The sequence below is a fragment of the Scyliorhinus canicula genome, chromosome 6 (assembly GCF_902713615.1).
Source record: "Scyliorhinus canicula chromosome 6, sScyCan1.1, whole genome shotgun sequence".
NCBI classification, from domain to species: domain Eukaryota; kingdom Metazoa; phylum Chordata; class Chondrichthyes; order Carcharhiniformes; family Scyliorhinidae; genus Scyliorhinus; species Scyliorhinus canicula.
In genome coordinates this window covers 73,368,491-73,374,514 of record NC_052151.1, presented here as the reverse complement: position 1 = coordinate 73,374,514, position 6,024 = coordinate 73,368,491, and positions in this window count along the sequence as shown.

Sequence of the window (6,024 nt, the reverse complement as noted above, 5' to 3'; positions counted from 1 at the left end):
ATCAGCACGGGCTTGGAGGGCTGAAGGGCATGTTCCTGTGGTGTACTTTTCTTTGTTGTCTTTGTTTTAAACTGCTGCCGAATAGTTGGTGTCTGCATTCATTTTAGTATCTGATACAGATTTTTTTTTTATTTGAGTAAAGTCTTATTTGCTTAGAATCTCAAAACATCCTCCTAACTTTGGGAATCGTAGAATTCAAAATCTAATTGTTTTGGTGAACGAAACTTGGGGAGGCTCGTAACAAACAAGACTCTGGGCTTGCCTCTAAACATAGAACATAGAACGGTACAGTACAGTACAGGCCCTTCAGCCCATGATGTTGTGCCGACCATTTATCCTAATCTAAGATCAACCTAACCTACACCCCTTCAACTTACTGCTGTCCATATGCCTGTCTGAGAGTCGCTTAAATGTCCCTAATGACTCTGACTCCACCACCTCTGCTGGCAGTGCATTCCACACACCCACCACTCTCTCTATATAGAACTTACCTCTGACATCTCACCTATACCTTCCTTCAATCACCTTAAAATTATGTCCCCTCGTGACAGCCATTTCCACCCTGGGGAAAAGTCTCCACTCTATCCTCTCATCACCTTGTACACCTCTATCAAGTCACCTGCCTGCCTTCTTCGCTCCAGTGAGAAAAGCCCTAGCTCCCTCAACCTTTCTTTATAAGACTTGCCCTCCAGTCCAGGCAGCCTCCTGGTAAATCTCCTCTGTACCTTCTCCAAAGCATCCACATCCTTCCTATAATGAGGCGACCAGAACTGGGCACAATATTCCAAGTGTGGTCTAACTAAAGTTTTATAAATCTGCAGCAAAACCTCGCCGCTCTTAAACTCAATCCCCCTGTTAATGAAAGCCAACACACCATACACCTTCTTAACAACCCTATCAACCTGGGTGGCAACTTTGAGGGATCTATGTACGTGGACCCCAAGATCCCTCTGATCCTCCACACTTCCAAGAATCCTGCCTTTAACCCTGTATTCAGCCTTCAAATTCGACTTTCCAAAATGAATCACTTCACATTTATCAAAGTTGAACTCCATCTGCCACTTCTCAGCCCAGCTCTGCATCCTGTCAATGTCCTGTTGTAACCTGAAACAACCCTCAACACTATCTACAACTCCACCAACCTTTGTGTCATCACCAAACTTACTAACTCACCCTTCCACTTCCTCATCCAAGTCATTTATAAAAACCACAAAGAGCCAAGGTCCCAGAACGGCGTCGGCGTTTCACAGGTCGGCGCAACATCGAGGGCCGAAGGGCCCATACTGCGCTGTAGTGTTCTATGATCTATGATCTATAACAGATCCTTGCGGGATACCGACCTCCAGGCAGAATACTTTCCATCCATTGCCACTTGCTGTCTTCTTTCGGCCAGCCAATTCTGTATCCAGACAGCCAAATTTCCCTGTATCCCATGCCCCCTAACTTTCTGAATGAGCCTACCATGAGGAACCTTATCAAATGCCTTACTGAAATCCATATACACCATATTCACTGCCCGACCTTCATCAATGTGTCTCGTCACATCCTCAAAGAATTCAATGAGGCTTGTGAGGCATGACCTGCCCCTCACAAAGCCATGCTGACTATCTTTAATCAAACTATGTTTTTCTAAATAATCATAAATCCTATCTCTCAGAATCCTTTCCAATATTTTGCTCACCACAAACGTAAGACTGACTGGTCTGTAATTCCCAGGGATTTCCCTATTCCCTTTCTTAAACAGGGGAACAACATTCACCTCCCTCCAATCATCTGGTACTACTCCAGTGGAGAGAGAGGACGCAAAGATCATTGCCAATGGCGCAGCAATCTCCTCCCTCGCTTCCCGTAGTAACCTTGGGTATATCCCGTCAGGCCCAGGGGACTTATCTATACTGATGCTTTTCAAAATTTCCAGCACATCCTCCTTCTTAGCATCAACCTGTTTGAGTCTATTAACCTCATTCACACTGTCATGCCCTCTCTCTAGTGAATACAGAAGCAAAGTATTTATTAAGGGCCTCCCCTACTTCCTCAGACTCTAGGCACAAGTTTCCTCCACTATCCCTGATCGGCCCTACTCTCACTCTGATCATCCTGTAAATCATCTGATCATTCAACTCTATAAACTCCTGGCTCTCTTCACGCTCTATGAGTAAATGTAGGAAATGAAATGAAAAGGAGCACCTTACTCACTCCTCACCTAACTTCCACAGTCACCAACTCTCACTACAGCACTCAAATGCACCCAAATTCAGCACTCAGTGCAAAACGTGCTGCAAATCGGTATTGAGTTCTGAAGAAGATTCACATTCGACTGGAATCTCTCCCCACAGATGCAGCCAGACCTGCTGAGTATTTCCAGCACTTTCTATTTTTATTTCAGAATTCCAGCATCCACTGTATTTTTTTTAGATCAGTCAGCAAATGTGGAGCCAACAGGTACATGAACAGTAGATATGAGAAAGGTAGAATAAATAAAGCTATAACACTGTGCCTGAGGAATTTGCTGTCCCTTGTGGTAGAGAGGGCTAATTTCAATATTGAAAAACAGAATGACATAAACAAGGACGGGGGGGGGGGAAGTAAATACAAAGAATTGGTCGGATAAGGGAAAGAAAGATGCAAGTTGGTGGTAATCTGCGTTCATGATAATTGTGTGGCACGGTGGCATAGTGGTTAACACTGCTGTCTCATAGCACCAAGGACCCGGGTTCAATTCCGACCTTGGGTGACTGTGGAGTTTGCACGTTCTCCCCGTGTCTGTCTGGGTTTCCTGCGGGTGCTCCAGTTTTCTCCCACAGTCCAAAAGATGTGCAAGTTAGGTGGATTGGCAATATACTTAACTGCGCCTTAGTGTCCAAAGGTTAGGTGAGGTTATGGAGATAGGGTGGGGATTCGCCCCATGTGGGTGCTCTTGAGGAAGGTCAGTGCAGACGCAATGGGCCGAGTGGCCTTCTTGTGCACTGCAGGAATTCTTTGATTCTATGATAGTGAAGAGGGCATTCTTGCAAAAATGTATGCAAGATCCATTCTGCGGGATTCTCTGCTTGCAGACGCCAAATTCGTATTCGGCAATCGGGCGGAGAATCCCCTTTGATGCCAAAATCGGGGGCGGTCCTGTTTTTGGATGTTCTGCCCTCTCCAGTACGACACCATCGATGAATACGCTGATGAGTTCGCTGCACGCCGTTGGGACGGCCTCAGGCATCACTTGAATGCCTTCCCCCGACGCTCCACCCCTGATGGGCCAACTTCCAAATGGCGTGGGACACGTATGCTCTGAGTTTCCATCAACCTCGTGTGGCAGCTGTACTGCCACAGACCAGCGCCGCCACAGCCGGGGGCGGGGGGTGAGCTGGTCCACTAGCCAAGGGTTTTACGTGGTGCGGCTGCGAGTCCCCCTGGGCAGAGCATTGGTGCGGGGCGGCGCCAACTTTTCCATCATTAAACTAGTCACGTCCTCTGGACATAACCTCAAAATTGGAGAATCCAGCCCTCAGATTCCCAATCGGAGAATCCAGCCCTTAGTCTTTAGTTTTCAAACACATTTCATGTTTGTGTGAAAGGAGGCTAATCAAAATGCCTCTCAGGCTGCTCTTCCGGAGCAAAGTTATTAAAGAAGATGGGGGTGGGATTTTTATTTTCATTAGATGGGTGGATCCTGAGAGGAAATAATCAAAATGTCACAACTGAATGACGGCCCATTTGTCCACGGGATTTGCTGATAGCTATTTCACCTCGAATTTCTGATTCTCGAACAATCGCTGTTCAGTGTGGAAATTACTGTTGAATGGGCAAATACCTTGCAAACCGCTGCTATAGGCAAAGGTGGACTTCTCCGGACTTGTCGAAGGAATGTATCTCTGCAAGCTAAAAATGTTCAGGGAAGCTGTGACAGACAGCATGTTATTTTGCCTCATCTCCTCTGGAAGAGGGCTGGATTGACAAATGTGACTTGCAGGCTTTCTGTGCTGTTCCAGACCAATACCCAGATTCCACTTTACCAAGTTGACCTGGATGTTGATATTTTCCAGGTGCTCAGATTACCAGGCACACAGAAAGTTTGGAGGTGCAGGTATTCCATTGGGGGAAAGCCTGTCCATTCACCCAACAACACTTTCCTCACACTGTCGCCTTGTCTGGGCTTTATAAAACTGCTGTCTGCTCCTGTTCCCAGGAGGAATTCCATTCTGTCGACAACAACTTCAAGTTCAGTGTAGCTTTTCACTCCCATTCTGTCGACAAACTTCATGCAGTATGGTTTTTCACTCCTCCTGACAGCGAATTCAGTCCCACAGAACAATTTAGCCCTGAGGAAATTTGAAAACCTGTTTCTTAAAAGCCACACACCTTTTTCCCAGTGCCTGTGAGCAGCTCATTAAGAGGCAGTGCTTGTTTGTATTTGGTAACTTCACAGCAACAGGCGCTGTTTAAGCTACTGATGCACACCTTGCAGATTCTGGCTTGGGCTGCCCTCATTCTGGGTATCGTGACACCATTGTCCCTGTAAACGTTGCACAGAGACTTGAGAATAGGCTATTGACTCTTCAAGAAAAGTTAGGGCGGCACGGTGGCACAGTCAATTCCAGCTTCAGGTGGCTGTGTGGAGTTTACACTTTCTCACCGTGTCTGCGTGGGTTACCTTTGGGTGATCTGTACCGGGATTCTCTCCGAGCCCGCGCCGGGTCGGAGAATCGCTGGGGGGGGGGGACTGGCATGTGAATCCCACCACGCCGCTCCGATGCCGGCCCGCCGATTCTCTGGTCACGCCTGCAGTCACTGTGGCACCGGTCAGGGGCCGTTGAAAGCAGCCCCCGCAGTGATTCTCCTCACTCAACGGGCCAAGTGCCCGCCGACTCCCGCCAGCGTGAGTTACGCATGGTCCCACCGGCGGGACCTCGGCGTTCTGGCTGCGGGGGCTGTCTTGATGGGGGGGTGGGGGTGGGACGATCCGTCTCCGGGGAGAGCCGCCACGGTGGCCAGGCCCGTGATCGGGAACTACCGATTGGTGGGCACGCTCATTCCGGTGGGGGGGGGGGGCTATGTTCCTCCACACCAGGCCCCTGTAGGGCTCCGCCATGCTGTCCAGGGGCCGGCGTGAAGACGGCAACCATGTGCATGTGGCGGCGCGGAGACGGCCGTGGCGCACACGTGCGCACCCACGGCAGCCGTGGCGCATATGCACGGACACACGCCAGCCGTGTAGGGCCGGCCTTCAGCTCCGGAGCAGCACACAGCACTCCGGCGCCGCTTTAGCCCCCAAAGAAGGGGAGAATTACTGGGCCTGGAGGCCCGTTGATGCCGGCGTCGCTCGCGCCGGTTTTGACGCCGGCGTCAACACTTGGCCACAATATCGGTGAATCCTGGCCCTGGTTTACTCACACATCACAAAGATGTGCAGGTTTTTATTTATTTATTCATTTATGGGATGTGGGCATCGCTGGTTAGGTCAGCATTTATTGATCATCCCTAGTTGCCCTTCAGAAGGTCCTGATGAGTTGCCTTCTTGAACAGCTGCAGTCCTTGAGGTGTAGGTACACCCACTGTGCCGTTAGAGAGTGAGTTCCAGGATGTTGCCCAGCGACAGTGAAGGAGCGGCGATATATTTCCAAGTCAGGATGGTGAGTGACTTGGAGGGGAACCTCCATGCGGTGGGATTCCCAGGTGTCTGCTGCTCTTGTCCTTCTAGGTTAGGTGGATTGGCCATGCTAAATTGTCCCTTAGTGTCCAGGGATATGTAGGCGAGATGAAAATGTTATAGGAATCGGGCGGGGAAGTGGGCTTGGGTGGAGTACTCTTTCAGAGGGTTGGTGCAGACACGATAGGCCAAATGCCCTCCTTCTGCACTGAAAAATGGCGACTAGGGGCTTTTCACAGTAACTTGAAAAATGAAAATGAAAATTGCTTATTGTCACGAGTAGGCTTCAATGAAGTTACTGTGAAAAGCCCCTAGTCGCCACATTCCGGCGCCTGTCCGGGGAGGCTGGTACGGGAATCGAACCGTGCTGCTGGCCTGCTTGG